This window comes from Elephantulus edwardii, unplaced genomic scaffold, assembly GCF_000299155.1.
Source record: "Elephantulus edwardii isolate Elephantulus edwardi_28Jun2011 unplaced genomic scaffold, EleEdw1.0 scaffold00069, whole genome shotgun sequence".
NCBI lineage: Eukaryota > Metazoa > Chordata > Mammalia > Macroscelidea > Macroscelididae > Elephantulus > Elephantulus edwardii.
The window spans coordinates 11,272,603-11,288,178 of NW_006399819.1; the positions used below are offsets into that span (position 1 = coordinate 11,272,603).

A 15,576-nucleotide genomic window follows, 5' to 3' on the forward strand; every position below is an offset into this window, starting at 1 on the left:
GTGTGTGTACTGTCAAATCGGATCTGACTAGTGCAGGAGGAGATTGCCCCTCCTTCTCCAGCAGAGCATCTGGTGGATTTGAACCGTGTACCTCTGGGATTGCAGTGCAGCTTCTTGCCACTAGTCCACCAGAGCTCCCTAGGATAGAGAATTTTTAAAAATCTGTCAGATTTTTTTTGGGGGTTTTGGTTTTGGTTTGTTTTTTTTTTTATATCAGTATTGTGAAAATTTACACAGCAAAATATCTTTCTTTTTAATAATATATATATTGCTTACATTTTTACAATGTGTGAACATTCCCATTATTTCATTAGGATTCACATCATTTTATTATAATGAATTTAGTATTTAGTTTCCCCCAACCCTGACCAACACAAACTATTCAATCCCTTGTGGCCTTGAGCGGAATGGTCTATGTGGTGAACAGGCACCATTTAGCTCTTCAGGACTCGGGTTATGTGAAGTCATGATTTCTAGTGGTCTGATGGGTTGAGGATATCTTTGAGTTACAAATCCAAAGACAGATGGTTCAAATCCCCCAGCTTCTCCACCTGAAAAGAATGAGTGGTCTCCTCCCATGCAATATACAGTCTCCCTGAAAACCTTCTGGAGGGTCACCTGTGAATCATTTCTGACTCCAGAGCACATAATGACAAAACCAACATTAATTCAGTAGGGAAGTTTCTTCTTTGGCATATTTGCCATTTTCCCCCCCTTAGATAACTGGTTTTAAATTTTTTATATTTCCCATTTTTGCTGACTGCCATTAATCACTTGTATTAGTATTTTCTTCTTAACAGTGACTTTATTTTTCATTGCTTTTATTTGGTCTAGTTTAGAAGTTAGAGTAACCAAACTTGTCATATTTTTGTCTTAATGTGGATTGATTGCTGCACTGAGGCATGAATATATTAGTACATGGATGTTTCTTGTGCTTTCTTACTTGTTTTCTCTTTTGCATTGTGTTTCACATAAGTTCTAAATTATGGGTCGTTATTTATTAAATTAAATAATTAAATTGTTATAATACCCATTAGCAACAAACTTTATCAAAACAGTTGTCATTTATCTAATATTTATACATTAATGGAAGCTTACTCTTTATTTACAGTAACTGTTTCTGTAAATCAGAACTCTAAAGTGACTCATAAAATACATGTGTTGCATGTGTGTTATTGTTGTTGTTAAGTGCTGTTGAGTCAACTCCAACTCATAGAAGCCCTGTGTTCAACAGCTCTACCCTGCTCTATCCTGAGCCAATTTCACTGAATTCGGCACACCTATTCCCCCGGTACCCCAGTCACTTAGTCAATCCATCTTATCAAGGGTCTTCCTCTCTTGCGCTGTCCATCCACCCTTCCAAGCATGATGTCCTTCTTGAAGGACTGGTCCCTCCTTGCAACATGCTCAAATTGTGTCAGACGGAGCATCAGAATTCTTCCCTCCAAGGAGCAGTGTGGTTTCATTATCTGCAGGGTGGATCTGTTTGTTCTTTAGCAGTCTATGGTATATTCAGTACTCCAGCACCACAACTCAAAGGCATCATCATCTCCATCATCTCTCAAACTTATGTCCAGTTCTCTGATGCCAGCAAGTATTAAGACCATGGCCAGGATCAGGCTCATTGCTCTTAAGCACTCTGGAGAGGTCCCTGACAGCAGATTTCCCCAGGGTAATTTGTCTTTTGATTTCCTAGCTCCTGGTACTAAGAGTGTTGATTGTGGAGCCAAGCAACCTGAAGCTGTTAATAGTCGCAATCTCTTCACCATCTGTCATGAGGCTGCCTAGATTTGAGAGTCTTTGTTTTCTTGATGCTAACAGCATATTTCAACAAACAGATGCTGTTAGTATATATATATATATATATATTATTTTTATCTTGGTGGTACTGGATAGGACAGGGTTCAAATCTGTTGCTCATAGGGTCACTTTGAGTCATATTAGACTTGATGACATTTAACAGTGACAACTGTGGTGATGAATCATATAACCAGATACTGTACTTTCTGGTAATATATAGGGAACCACTTTCAGGAGACTAGTGTGTCTTCTCCCCCACTCTGTATGGTCTGCTTACTTGTATTTCTTGTGCATATTGAAAGCTGCTTCTGTTCCCTTGATCTTTGATTTTATGATCATGGCATGTCACTGGGAATGTCACTTGATCTCTGATTTTAACAGAAATAAAATGATTTGAATTTATTTATGACCAGAGGGATTTAGAAATTTGTTCAAAACCTCAGTTAACTGGCTTTTCTGTGGTGGTCTGTGATTTAATTTGTACTTTTCAAGTAATTTTATTGGACGATGGACAGATAAAATTGATGACTGTAAATTTTTATCAGTACTTTTCCCGTGCCTCTCAAAGTAACATTTTTCTGACAGTCTTTTTAATTGAGTTGATACTCATTTGGTTTGTGCTTTTAGTATTGTTATGAGAAGTCTGAAGCTTGTACTTTATATCAAATTTGGGATTACCTTTAGCCCTGGGTGTTCAAAGATGTCTCTCTGGCAAGTTGAAAGCTGAGTGAGTGTAAAAGACTCAGCTAGTACTAGAGTCTCCTAGTGTAGAAACACTGGTAAATTGTTCTGTGTATGGTACATTGATAATTTGCTTAATTCTATAGTTTTTGTTAAGCACATGCTGTTTAGGATTCAGCCAAAGCCTGAGTAGGGAAGCTCTCTGCAGCTTTTTGGAGTTATTTTTTGTGTATTGGCAGTCGTTGTAAGATTGTAAGATTGAAAAGATTACAAGCAAAACCTAATTTCTTAAAATACATTTCAGAACACACATACTCTATGAAAAACCACGTTAAATGAAACGTGATTAATATTTCATGTTCTAAATGTGTTTTCTGTGCCAACCGTAAGAGTATCTTTCTTTTTAAAATACTGTCATTTAAATGTATAATCTTGAGTTTTTAAAATTATTTATAAAAGCAAGATCTGTTAATAGTTTTCACTAACAGTATGTATGATCCTGGGCTTTACATTTCCTCACCTATAAAAGAAAAGTTGCTGGTATTTCTTTAATATGCCTAATTTTAAGTTCTCTTTCTCTATCCTTCTTTTGGGGAGCCCTGGTGGATAGACCAAATAGCACGTTGTGCTGCATGTTTGTGGTTGTTTGAATTCACCAGTTGCTCCGCGGGAGAAAGATGGGCAGTCTCTTTATTACAAATTATAGCCTCAGAAACCTGATGGGTCACTATGAGTTGGAAAGTTGGCATTGAAGCCATCCACATTAAGATGAAAGCAAAATTTTTTACCATTGAGTTAATTCTTACTCTGATGACCTCGTATATTACTAGAACGGTTTCATAGGGCTTTTTTGGCTTTTTTTAAGTCTGCTTTCACTTTCAGCATTTTAAAGACTCACTCATTTTGTAATATTAATAAAAGTTGCCAAGATTTTCTTTACTAGTCATAACTGGTAACTTCCAACCTTTAAGTTAGTTGATCACAAGCTGTTTGAACCACCCAAGGACCTCCAGACACATTGCTTTGTGAGAAAATATGTTTCCATGGCTATAAAAAAGAAAGGAAACTCCATTGATAGTACCAGTGTGCAAAGAGAGGAAGTCATTGTATTATAAAATACATCAGTTGGACATAACCTATTTTATATGGCCTTTAATAGTTTTTTCCGATCTAGAATTTTCTTGTTAGGTGCTGTGTTGTCAGCTGTGAATCACATGCACCATAGAACAAAACCCTGCCACATCCTGTACCACCCTCACAATCCCTGCTTTGCTTAGGTTCATTGTTGCCAGGTAGGCTTTCAAAACATGCTTGTTATTCATCCTTTGGTATGTGGAGTCAAACTGTATTCTAAACCAATTACAAAATAAGTTGGTTGATACAGATTTAAACTGTTCATACATTTTTCAACTGCACTGGAAAACAATTTGGCATTTCCCTAATAAGTTAAACAATATGACCTAGAAATTACATTGTCTATATACCTAAAGAATTGAAATATATTAAAATTAGAACATGCTTATGAATTTCCATAGCATTACTGTTCACATTAGTAAAAAAATGGAATCAACTTGAATGACTTTGATTCAGTTAAATCAGTCTGTTGTCTTTCCATACAAAGAAAAATTACTCAACCACTGCAGGAGTTCAGTGCTCATATGTTGCAAAATGAGTGAGTCTTTAAAATGCTGAAAGTGAAAGCAGACTTTAAAAAAGTCAGATACTGTATTATTCCATTCTTTGAAATTTCCCAGACAGGCAAATCCATAGAGACAAAGCTGATAAGTGTTTGAAATAAACTGGGGAGAAAAGGAAATGGCAAGTAACTGCTCAGTTACTTTTGAGGTGGTGATTGAACAACACTGTGAGCGTACTAAATCCTATTGAAATGTATATTTAAAAATGTACAGAACACAAGGTAGGATGAAATTATGGCAGAAGAGGACATTTAGAGAACCTTTAAGACTCAGCCTTCATTTAACAGCCTTAAAAAGAACTTGAATCAGTTATGAGATCTCTCATAATTTGGCTAGCTTTAAAAAAATTGTTTGTTTTTAAGTGAATACCAGAGAACCTAAGGAATTAGAGATTTGAATTCGTTATATTGAAAAGTTGTAAAGTCGGTAATACTGATAATGTCTAGGTATGAGTATTTAAAGAAAAATTATTTTGTGGAAAGAAATCATGATTTCTGGAGGGACAAATGTTTAGACAGGGATCACTGATTTGTTAATGAGAATCAAGGAGATACAATGTTAAATAAGACAAAAAGAACAGAAGGGAAAACAAATATAACCCCAAAACTCATTATTATAGACCTTAAAAGTAAAGTTTCCTGAGCAGGGGGGTGGGGGGTCGGGGAGAAAAGTGCAACAATGAATGAATGGAGTTCTAAAATCTCTGTAGATGTTCATTGAAATAAAAAAAAAACCCCACAAATAAAAAATTAAAAACACACACACACACACACACACACACACACACAAACACCTACAAATCCAAGGAGGAAGCTGAAAGAGTGCTATTGAAATGTAAGGGACTGTTTAAATGTTACAAAACATAGTATATTGAATGTAAAACCAATTTGTTCTATAAATTTTGACTCAAATCACCCAAAAATTATAAGGAATATTTTAAAGGGGGGGGGGAAAAAGGTAAAGTTTCATATTATGATTATTTTTATGCAATTAAAACTTAGAGGATTTTTGCCATTTTAGAATTACAAACTGTTTGCATTAATTGCTATGTGACTATTTTGTACTATTAATTTCTTAGCTATTTTTATAAAACATAAGTAGAATGCTACTGTCACTTTTCTGTTCTCCCTCGTAGTAATAAGTGCTTCACTTTGCTGGATATATCATTGTTGTTTACAATGGTTTGCTTGTTTTTGTTTTGTTTTACTCACCATTTGGAACAGTTGGCATAATATATTTAATAGTGACCATTCTTTTTCAAGAGTAATTTTTAGTAAGATTTTTATCCAGGTATTTTAGTTATATACACATACACAAAGTTTTGATTTTGTAGGTATGTTAACTTAGTTAAAAGGCCATGGTTTGAATTTACTAGCTGTACCTTGAGTAAGAGCGAGGCAGTCTCTTCGTGTAAAAGATTTAAAGCCTTTGAAATCTTGAGAGTTATGTGAGTCAGAATTGACTCAGTGCCAGATGTGGGGGCAGTGTTTGGTTCGTTGTTGTTGTTGTTATGCGCTTTTGAGTTGCTTGCAACTTTTAGCAACTCTATGTACATCAGCTCTGAAACCTGCTCTATCTTGAGCCAACCTCATTACCCTGGCACTCTTTTCTCCAAGGACTGGTCCCTCCTTGTAACATGCCCAGAGTATCTCAAACGGAGCTTCAAAATCCTTGTTTCCAAGTTGCAGTCTTGTTCTCCCTCTCTCCAGGATGAACCTGTTTGTTTATATTCAGTAGTCTTCTCCAGCACCTTCTTCATACACACATAATACATATGTATGAAAAGATATGTAAGTAATGGAACAATAAATAGCCTTCTTCATACACACATAACATTTTTATTTGTGAAATGATATATAAATAATGATATTTAAACCCTTTCGCCTTACACTATCTTGAATGTGAATGTCACTAAGGAATTTTAAAGCCACTTCATTTTGCATACCCATCGTACAGAACTCAACGTATATTGGGGTAACTGTTAATTTAACTAATTTTTTAATTGTGATTTCTTTGAAATTATGGACCAGTTTTATTGGATATCATGTAGTTTTTCCACATGATTTAATATCCACAGTTTTTCCAATGATTTAATTATTGTTATAATTGGTAAACATTCACAATACTGTATGGGATTTTTCGTCTTCTGTGGTGGTGGATTTGGTTTTTTAAACATCATAGTAAAATATTGTGGGGAATAATATTTTATCCATAGACTACCCTTCTCAGTTATATTTTGTAATTCTGTGTCTGTTGGATTTTGAATGATCTCTGACTATCCAGAGGTCATTTATTAGGATAATGTTACCATTTCTTATTCTATTGGGATAAAACTCTTTAGTTAGCTAGCCATCAATTGTGAAAGCAAAGAGAGGAAGGATCAGATGGGGCTGCAGCTTTGTAGAGGATGGCTCTGGATGCCTCTGCTATTTTTTCCTTGACCTAATTTCTTTTCCCCTCATCTTTCCTTTTATATAACCATTAACTATTTTTGTCTTGTATTTTTGGTTGTTGAAGGGAGCATATTCCTCATGGTGGTTAGAGTCCTATTTATTATGTGTGTAAAAGAATACCTCAAGAAACAGCTTCTGTTCTAAGTTTCAAGCTTATTTTAGGGTGATAATCTTGAGTTCCTCAAGTCTCTATTGATCTAGTAGGTCTGGCCACTTTTAGAAATTTAATTTTGCTTTACATATTTTTTCCCTTCCCATACTGTTGGAGAATGTCTCTTGTGTCCCTGATTGAACACTTCCTGTTAGACGAGACATTCATTAGTTCTGCTTATGAGTTTTTTCTTTGAATCTTTGATTTCCTTCATTCTCTTTTGCTGCAGATTATTGTTTCTTAGATGGCCATTTACAGACTTTGTAAAACCCCAAACTCAGCTGACCTGTGAAAAATGTTAAATCATATGCCTGTGTTGCTTCACAATACTGTGGTATTATGCCTTTGAGAGTCCAGTTAAGCCAACCCTATCAGTAGCTGGGTATGTTTTGGAAGTCTCCATAATTATGTTCCTTGTGTGTTTTATTATGTGTGTATGTGTTACATGTTGACTTCTGACTCAGTTACCCTTTGTGTAAGAGATTGAAAACTTGCCCAATCCTTTACCATTTTCACAAGTTAGATTCCAGCCTATCGTTGTGACTTTGTCAGTCCATCTTGTTGAGTTTTTCTCTTCCTGACTCACCTTCCTACCTCTTGAAGCATGAAGTCCTCTTCCAAATACTGACCCCTCTTAGCTTGCTTGCCTAGAGTTAGTGAGACAGCATCCTGACTGTACTTCTTCCAGTACATATTTGTTCTTTTTGACTGTTCATAGTACGATCTGTAGTTTTGCCAGCATCACATTTCTAAAATTCTTCAAAATTCTTTCACTTCTTTGTCCACATTTATGGGAATATTAAATGTTTCAAAAAAACTATGGCATAGATGGATAAGCCTTAGTCTTTTAAGTTGACATCCTTGCTCTTTAGTGCTTTAAACAGATACATATCCATGTATGTTGTATATACAAATGTGTGTCTGTGTGTGTGTGTTTATGCCACCGATGGATGCACCTATATATGCACATGATTAATTCAATTACACATTCCTTTCTATAGATATGTAACCACATAACAGCTTATAAATGTTTCTTTTGCTTTTGCTATATTGTAAAATTGTCTGTTACACCATTCCTCTTGATTGTCCCTTTTACTTGTATACTTTAAGAAGTATAATGTTTTCCTTTATCTTCGTCAAAATGTTTTAATCCATGTTCAGTATTGCCTTTCTTATCACCAGAAATATTACTGTCTAGGAGAGGGAGGATAGGCAGTCTCCTGCCTGTAATTTATACTGGAGGGTCAGCTATAGGTTGACTCCAAGACATACAACAACAACAACAATCTAGAAAGTAATTACTCTTCCTTCATTCTCTCCTTCCTGGTAACTATCAAAGATTGTTGTTTACTGTTTGTATTTTATTAACTTTTTATAGTAGTGGGGCCATATGTGTCCTTTGTGATTGACTTCTTCCACTTAATCTCCTTGTTGTTTGCTTCTTTTTAATTAACTGTTCTTAGTGTTTTTCATTACAAAAGTGTTGTTGATCTTGACACTAGAAATACACCAGAAGCTGAAACATTGGTTCTATCTTAGCATATATTTTCGTAAAAGGCTTTTTACTCTTCATGCATATAATTTTTAACTTTCCAGAAAAGAGAATGAGAATTTGTGAATTAAAGGCCTTTATCCATAAACGTGAAAGTATCATACCAAATTAAAAAAATTTAAATGATGCTAAATTTACTTATAAAAATTATTTCTCTGAAAGCATCTACATGCCTTTGTGAAAAATGGAAATAATAGATTTTGAAATTATTGAGTTAATTGATAACATTTTCCTTCAATTTTTTTTTAACTCATGAATTAGTAGGTTAAGTAGAATTTTGGTTTTGGTTAAAATATTCTGATTGTTACTCTTAATCAATCTCCTTACATACTTTTGTCCTTGGGAAGAAAATAACTAACATATAACTTGATCTTTCCTCTTTCTTTGCATTCATGAGCATGCAGTATTATCTTTCTGTCTTTATCTCTCTCATATGTATGTATGCACACATACACTGTTGAAGTCCTCTCAGTTTGAGTTTTATAGTAGTAAAGTTTTACTTTTCTTTTTAAAATACAGTAAGACAAATACAATTAATCCATCAAGTGCTCCACAGGAGATAGGCAGACTTTTCTCGTGTATTTAGAGAAATTATAAAACTTTTAAAAAATTTAAAAACTAATGAGCCTATCAATATACTTAAACTAATCAATTATTAATATTTTGTAATATTTGTTTCCCCACTTTCCTCTGTTTGGAACTTTTATAATTGTTTAGCCATTTAAAAATAAGCTGAAAAAATATAAAAATAAGCTGAAATCATAATTCATCACCGTTACACTTTGTGCTACACAATTATATTCTCCTAAGTAATAACCTTAAATTCTCTTAACCAACAGAATGGGACCATTATCAAACAACATTATTAATACCACATATAAGTAAAATATTTCTGAAGATTATTCTAAAAAGACTTGAACTATATGTCGGCTGGAAACTGCCAGATATTCCAACTGCGTTCAGGTTTGAGGGACGTCATTGCTGATGTGAGGTGGATCTTGGCTGAATGTAGAGAACACCGGAAAGATGTTTACTTATCTTATATTGCCTGTGGAAGGGCATCTGATTGTGTGGATCTTAACAAATGGTTAACATTGAGAAGAATGAAAATTCTAAAATAAGTACTTAATTGTGATGTAAAACCTGTACATAGACCAAGAAGCAGTTGTCCAGTCAGAACAAGGGAACAGTACATGCTCTAAAACCAAGAGGGATGTGGTTTTCCTCATCTTTATGCTGAACAATCACTGTAGAAGCTGTAATATATGAAGAACGTGGCATCAGGAATAGGGAAATGTCAACAAACCTGTATTATGCAGATTACATAACCTTGCTTGGTGAAAGTAAGGAGGACTTGAATGCTTGCTGCAGAAAATCAAACACTACAAAAGTCAATATGGATTACATCGCCACATCAGAAAACAACAACAACAAAAAAGTCTTCATTACTGGACCTGTAGGAAATCCATAAACTCAAAAGAGTTCATTTTACTTGGGTCCTTGGTCAATCAGTACTCCTGGTACTAGCAATCAAGAAATCAAACAATGGATTGAATTGGGAAAGTCTGCTGTCAGACACCTCTTTCAAATGCTTATGAGCAAGAATTTCAGCTTAAAAGACCAAAGTGTGCCTGATCCAAGCCATGGTATATTCATTTCTGTGCATCTAAAAGTTGGTCAGTAAATAAAGATGAAAGAATAAATGATGCTTTAGAATTGTGTGGTTGAAGAAAAGTGTTTGGATGTCACATGAATTGCCAAAAGAAGTATGTCTGTCTTGCAGAAGGTGTAACCAGACTGCTCTTTGATCTCACATTATTTGGTCATATTGTCAGGACTGACCTGTCCTTAGAAAAAGACATCATACTTGGAAAGGTGGAGGGTCAGCGAAAGAGGAAACAACCCTCAACAAGATAGATTGACACAGTGATAATTGTGTCAATTCCAGAATAAAAAGGAAGGTTTTACTTTTGCTTTTCTCTGCATTAACAAGAAACAATAAAATGACATCTACTCTTCATATTGACACAATGGACTTGAGCATATCCACAGTGGTGAGGATAGCAGTTTCAGATCTGTTATTTACTGGGCTGTTTGTTAGGAATTGAGTTGCAGTTGATTTTTAAGTAGCACATAATGACTATTCTGATATTCCAGAAATTTAACACATACAATGAATAACTTACTCTGTTACCCACATTTAGAATCTTTCTGTCATCCAAAGTGTTCTTTAGCTGTAGGACTTAAGATTATATACCTCATTTGTTCTTTATGTGTATTTCATTTTAACTAAAAATTGAGTTGGCAGACTTTTTAAAGTACTATATAGTAAATGTTGTGTACCCTCAAATCGGAATTGGCTCATAGCAGACTGTCTAGCAGGTATTCAGAGGCATTTAATCATGTGAGCTATTACCCATCCTCCTTTGTAGCAGTGGTGTTTTTGAACCACCTGCCTTTGGGATAACAGCACAGCTACTTTCCACAAGGCCATATGCTAAGGGTCTTGGTATAGTAATGATGAAGAGTTACTGGAATTAAGTAAGTTACAGAGCCCTGATCTAGAATATCTCCCCCTCCTTTTTTTTCCTCTAATGGCTCTTTAATGACTATTTGAAGATTGAAGGCCAGTTTTCTTAGGGAATGTATTCCAGTACAGAGTTTAAAAAAATGTTTCCTCATTGGTTTTTTTAAAATTACAAATCTTAATTCTAGAATTCTTTCATTAATAGAAATGGAAATCTGGTTCCTTTATATAAGTGCTGGTTCACTTGAATATGAAACTATCCTTTTTTATTCTCTCTCTGCAGCAAGGTATGTAGAAGTTGATAATAAAATTTATCTTCTAGATTGCTGAATCCTTAACTGGCATTCAGATATCAGTATTGTGTGTGTGTGTGTGTGTGTATATATATAAATATATATATGTTTTAAAATGTTTAAATTTCTTTTTCAATTTGTGCGTGTGTATACTTTACAGTTATTTTTGTTTCTATGGAGAGGACTGGGTAGTGAAAATAACTTAGTTGTAGACATGAAATATACTTTAGCACAATATAATTCTATAATATAAAAACTATTGTGCACAATTATAGATAATGCTGGCAATGGCAAACAAAAATAAAGACTTCTTTGTCACAGGTAAACTCACTGTTAGCCTGGAGTATGAGTCAGCTTTAGAAATATAAAACATAATGTTATAGATACAAAGTTGCTGTGTGGGGAAACATTATGCTTGTATCCCTGGAATTGTAATATGGAATAAGTCTTAATTCAGAGAGAAACAAACATAAAGTCTTAAAATTTTAGTGCTTGAAACATCTTTTTCAATGTCTGTATGACGATCTGTGGTGATAGGGTGACTCACTCACTATAACTTTTGTCAAATTATAACCAGTTCAGTTCACCTTCCAGTGGGTTTTTGTGGGATTGTGACTCCACACAAGAGGAGATTGCTTTTCTTCCTCAGAGTCCCTGGGGGATGAGGTGCCTTGCAGTTCACATAGACTATGGCTACTGAGCTCTCTTATCAATTTTGACAGGAGATTTTTCTCCTATTGTCCCTTTACCACAATTTGAACTTTGTAGTGTGTTGTCTGTCTCTCTAGTATATCCCATAAAATAAGTTGCTTTCATGTTTAGAGGTTGAAATAATCATCCATATAGAACTTTCTTTTCTTGAAACCCTGGAGGTGTAATATTACACATGGACTCCCCACTGAAAGTTTGGTGGTTTAAAGCCATCAGCCTCTCTGTAGGAGGATGATGATGTAATGTTCTTCCATCAAGATTTACAGTCTCAGTAACACAGAGGCTAGACACCGTCAGTTAGAATCTGCTGCATAATACGAATTTGATTTGGGGCTTTATTTCTAAGTATTTTCAGATCTCTGTTTTTTACATCACAACTCTACCAAACTAGTTGCTTTAACATTGGGACTTTACTTAAATCTATGGTTTTGTTTCTTTAAGATAATGATATTAAGACACTTAAAAACAACAATGCCTGTTAAACTACAGAAATGTTAGATGCTCTTGGGACTCATATTTGTCCCTGTGGTTTATTCATGAACTCGTTTGCCTCTAAGCTGAGCTAAAAGCAGCAGCTACAGGTATGAAGTGACTATCCCAGGAGAAGTAAAAGGGTCACTTCCTTTGTTCCATTTCTTCCATCCTGCCCTCCCTCTTATCCCCCCTTAATTAATTTTGGACAAAAGTTGGAATCTTGTGGAAATTATTTTATTGGGAGATTTTCTATTGAGGAAGTAGGTAGCCTAGCATAATGAACTATTTTCATCATTCAGTCCCAACAGCATTACCAGTCTTTGTGTTCATCCGCATATGATTCCTTTTCTTCTCCTCTGGTATAGTTTTATCTTTTCCTGTTTTACATAATCTTGTGATTTACCTTGGGAAAACCCTACAGAATAGATTCTTACTCTGTGATCATTGTTGACTCAATGAACAAAATAATCTTGCCTGAGTTTGAGACCTAGATCAGATTCTGTGGTTTGCTTTTGGAAGTGGGTGGTGTAGGTGGGTAGGTGGGATTTAAAGTAGATTTGTATTTTACTGCTTTTAAACTGTAATATTTTTCTGAATCCTTAAATTTTAGCTTGATATGTGCATGTGTTATTTTTAAAAAAAAACACAATTTTCTTATAGTCTTTCAACTTTTTAAAATTTTATTTTCTACTATATTTACAAAATTCTACTACATTGTTTTCAAGAACAAATTCTTTCAATTTCCCTCTTAGTTTTGTTTAAAGTCTTTATGAATTTTTTGGGGGGGGCTATGGTGATTGTTTTATTTTTGGCAAGAGAAGCACAATGATAGTTGAAAGTTAATCTTCCTTTTTCATTTCTTTTTAATGTCAGATTTATCATGTAATAATATAGTAATATTGTTTATATATAGTATAGGTTTAATGGTTTGGGTTCATAGATCTTACTGTCTTTTAGTAAAGGCCATTTTTCACTACTATTTTAGACATGAAAAACCATGTACCTTTGTAACTTACAGCATTTTTTGCAAGCTAAAATGGTTTTTAATAACTTGTTTTACCTATGTGTTATTAATTGTACAGCATTTTGCTGACAAATTAATAGATTAATAATTCTTTTTATGTATCTAGTTATTATATCAACACGTTATTTTAGAGGAACATTCTTCTAAGTGGTACAGCACTCTTCTTTAAATTTGTTGTACTGAGGTAAACTGGGGATGCTGTGATGCTGAACCTTGTGCCATTGGGGTGTCAAATGCCATAACAGTTACCCATGAGTGACAGTGTTTGGTGGAGCTCCCAGTTTAAGACCGTTTTGGAAGCAGGAGTTGCATTCACTTTCTGAACAGCATCCCTCTGGAAACTATGAAATTTGATAGATGACAATAGTTCTAGAAAGGCTTCAGGTCTTTTGTTCATAGAGTTGGAGCACGACAGCAATCAGCAAAACAGTGATTATATGGCAATATTTCACCCATTGCTAAAACTGATCAATTATGTTACAGAAATACCCTAAGTCTTTGGTCTTTCAGCTGGAAGCATTTAAGAATATTGTAGAGAAGATTGCCACCTCCATGTCCAGCTTTTGTGAGCCTGCCTAGTAGAGATTGCCTGTAGAAGCAGGCTTTGTACACATTTCTCACCTCAAACTCAAAGGAGACTTAATGAAAGTTGAGACATCTATAACTTATACTCGATTGAGTTTATCTATAATCGTAGTTCTCCACATTTACAGTTCTGACTTTTAAATGAAGTATCTCTAGGTTGAAAGAAGTCTAACTCTTCATTATGAAATATTTCATCAGGATTAATTTACATGGGGCTTAAAAACAGTAGTATGTGTGCTTGGGCAGTAGTTTCAGAAATTTTCCCATTAATGTTGCAGTAACTATTACTATGAACTTAAAAATTGCATTGCTTCAGAGTTTGGTGAAATTTCATCTCACAAACTTTGGCATGTCAAAAGGACCACTTTTTGTAAAAAAGACATTGTTCTGGGAAAGCTGGAGGCTCAGAAAAAGAGGAAGAGAGCCTCATTACAATGGATTACCTACCAGAGTGACCTTAACAATGGACTTAGCCAGATTAGAGATCTGGAGGATAGGGCAGGATTGTGAATCTGAAGTGACTCAGTGGCATCTCACAAGTATTCTGAATTTAAATGGATGTTTGTCACTTATTATTGCACAGAGCATCTATTTATTTATTAATTCATTCGAAAGTATTTTTTGAACATCTGTAATGCTGGGAACTGCTGCAAACTTGGTAGACCATGAGCAAAACAGATGTGTTTGCCTTTATGGAGTATACAGTCTCGTGGAAAACAAATTGATCTCAAGACACATGAAAAGTATTTAACTTTTTGGTTAGTATTTCTATATGTAATGATTAGATGTAGGTAAGCAGGACAGTTTCAGCCCCCCAGGAAAGGTGAATTAGAATATATAAGATTTCAGGATGGTGACAACTAGATTTCTTTAAGTAAAACTGTATGCACACTTGACCCTTGCAGGTAGAAAAGTAAAAATATCTGTGACCTTTTCTTTCCGTAGATGCTCAATAATTAAGAATTGAACATTGTTATATTTTTTTGTGCTAGTTTTAAGAAACAGACTTGTTGAAGGAAAGTAAGCCTTTTGTCAAAAGAGCAAATGAAAGTCATGAGACTTAAGACTGTGCCAGAGTTATGTGACCATGTCTTGTGACTGGACAAGAAAATGCTTCAGATCATGTACTCCAACAGACTCTAACAGAGGGTAAATTTGGTAATACTTACTGTTGTGTACCATCAAGTTGATTCTGACTCATAGCAATTGTATAGAAGAGTACAGTTTTATCTGTAACATTTCTAAGACTGTTAACCTTTACCAGCAAGTCTTCTACTCAGCTGCTGGTGGATTTGAACTTCACACTTCTTGGTTTATAGCTGTGCCACCAGACCATCTTGATTCCTCTTGGTCTTTTGTGGTTTTTAATTTTTTAAATAGTATCTTAATGATTATTGTGAAGTCAAGTGTCTTTTTACTTGTTCAAGAACTAGAAAATTTAAAACAGAGAAGGAGGCTTTGCTTTCTCTAACTGATATTTTCTGACTAGGTACTTCGTAACTCAGGAAGACCATTTATTTCCAGTAATATGTTTTACTTAACTCTTTCAGGTAACTTTAAAAAGACTGTGTGACTTAATAGTAGATAATGACTTGAACTCAGTTTTTATTGTCATTACTGAAACATTT

General features: G+C 34.6%; 1 protein-coding gene across 1 annotated transcript in view; it reads left to right on the top strand.

Annotated features, from left to right (window-relative positions):
* Nucleotides 1-15,576, top strand: part of ZZZ3 (zinc finger, ZZ-type containing 3) — a 49,862-nt gene that overhangs the window by 6,320 nt on the left and 27,966 nt on the right. The gene's annotated exons all lie outside the window — the stretch shown is intronic.